General features: G+C 35.3%; 1 pseudogene; it reads left to right on the top strand.

The window, feature by feature from the left end:
- The window catches only part of LOC107559945 (uncharacterized), a 9,491-nt pseudogene that overhangs the window by 2,386 nt on the left and 5,117 nt on the right, over window positions 1-1,988 (top strand).

Below are 1,988 nucleotides of genomic sequence, written 5' to 3'. Positions count from 1 at the left end.
CACTTTACGAACAAGCATCGCTGGAACTAGATGCTGGAAGGCAAAGGAAAACATACATGAGAAATTCAACACTGGCTACAAGAGGAGCTCCGACATTCAGGTGGTCTCTCCTCTCATTTTGAGTCAGCAATATTGTAATTATTTTAAATTAATAAAAAATATTACAAATATATATAATGAAAAATTTACTTATTGACTTAAATACAATTAATTTTAATTTTAGTAGACGAAAATTCTAAACTAGTAACACTGTTTGAAGGTCGCTGGCATGTTAGTGTACTACATTCTCTCTGGAGGACAACATCCATTTGGTGAACAACCATTTTGTGAAGTCAACATTTTACAAGGAAGATACTCACTGGAGCATCTGGATAATGATGTAGCGAAGGATCTCGTCGAGTGGATGATAAATGAAGATCCAAATGAGAGACCAACTGTGGAGCAAACCCTCGCACACCCCTTCGTCTGGACTGATGACAGGTAAAATACTCCATTGAGTTGGCAATGACATTTATCAATCTAAAATGAACAAACACCTCATGACCTTATTAAACTCATGATTTTTAATTTTGGTACAAGCTAGAGAGTTTCAGCACTGCTTACAGTACTAGCAACTTATGGTTTTATATTAGATAAAGGGAAAACTGCATTGCATATCAACTTTTTTATATTGTTTCTGAAATCCTGTCAGGAGAGTGGAGTATTTGCATAAATTGGGGAACCAGAAAGAGGTTAACAACTATCGTAATGTTGATGAGGAGCTCCTTCAAGACGCTGAAAAATACACAGAGGGGAAAAGCTTTTCTGAATGGAAGACTAAAGTGGGTCTAACGTCAATGCTCAAATATGCAAAAATACTTACATAAAATATGTAAATATATTTAAGAAATGTTTAAATAATAAAATTATCTTCAAAACTTTGATTTAATGTCTTCAAGACTTTCCTCAGTTGAATGTAAAATCAGTTGAATGTAGTGCATGGCCTGCTATAATCTTGGTCTGGAAAATAAATTGTATTTGTAATTATATTTCTTTTGTCAGTTTCCATCTGAGATTGTCCAGAAACTGGAGGGTAAGAAGAAACCCTATCCTGAGAACACACTGGGCCTGCTGCGATTTATACGCAACCTACACGAGCATTAGTGAGTGACATGTAATACCATACAAGGTATTTATACCAGAATAATTTAGTATTATTGTGTGTCAGACCATGTCTTTTTTTCTCTACATAGTCCAGAGGACGCTGAGAGCATCAGCCTGATGGCTTCATTTCCTGATCTGTTTGGGAGTGTGTTCATGTTTGCGAAGGAGAGAGGATGGAACTCCAGAGCGAGTCTGAAAAAGTTCTTTAGGTCAGCTCCACAGATCTGATTGTTGTATTTTTGGTTTCAGTATGTACATTGATTCTACATCATGAATGAGTTTAAATGTATGGATAAATGTAGATTCATTGTTTTCATGAAATGAGGCGCTGACAGCTGAAAAACTCTTACACCTGAGGAGGCAAAATATACCAAGAGTATGTAGTGCATTTTTAAACGGGCTAATTTGTTTAATCTCAGATATTGATTTATCTTGTGGAAAATATGTAGATGTTACAGAGCTTCCTCATGGCAGTACTAAATAACAACAACAAAAAAACAAATTTTCACACTTCATAAAAATTATAAACATCTTACAGATTCTACAGATTCTACACTGTAAAAATGCTGGGTTAAAATCAGCCATTTCTGGCTTTGGCAACTAAGTGCTGGGTAAATATTGGACAGAACACATGTTGTGTTATTTTAACGCAGCTTGTTGGGTTTTGTACATTAACGCATTTGCTTGCTGTTTTGACATAGTGCTGCTGGGTTCCCAAACGATTAAATGTTGTAATTAAAAGGAAAGTTGATGTGACAGAGTGTTAAACATGCCTCTGTCCCAACTTTTTTGGAGTGTGTTGCAGCCATCAAAATCAAAATTTGTTTATATTTACAAAATACAAT

This window comes from Sinocyclocheilus grahami, unplaced genomic scaffold (genome assembly GCF_001515645.1).
Source record: "Sinocyclocheilus grahami isolate Dianchi unplaced genomic scaffold, SAMN03320097.WGS_v1.1 scaffold706.1, whole genome shotgun sequence".
NCBI classification, from domain to species: Eukaryota; Metazoa; Chordata; class Actinopteri; order Cypriniformes; family Cyprinidae; genus Sinocyclocheilus; species Sinocyclocheilus grahami.
The sequence above is the reverse complement of the archived record's forward strand: the minus strand, read 5'-3'. Positions and strand labels throughout refer to the sequence as shown.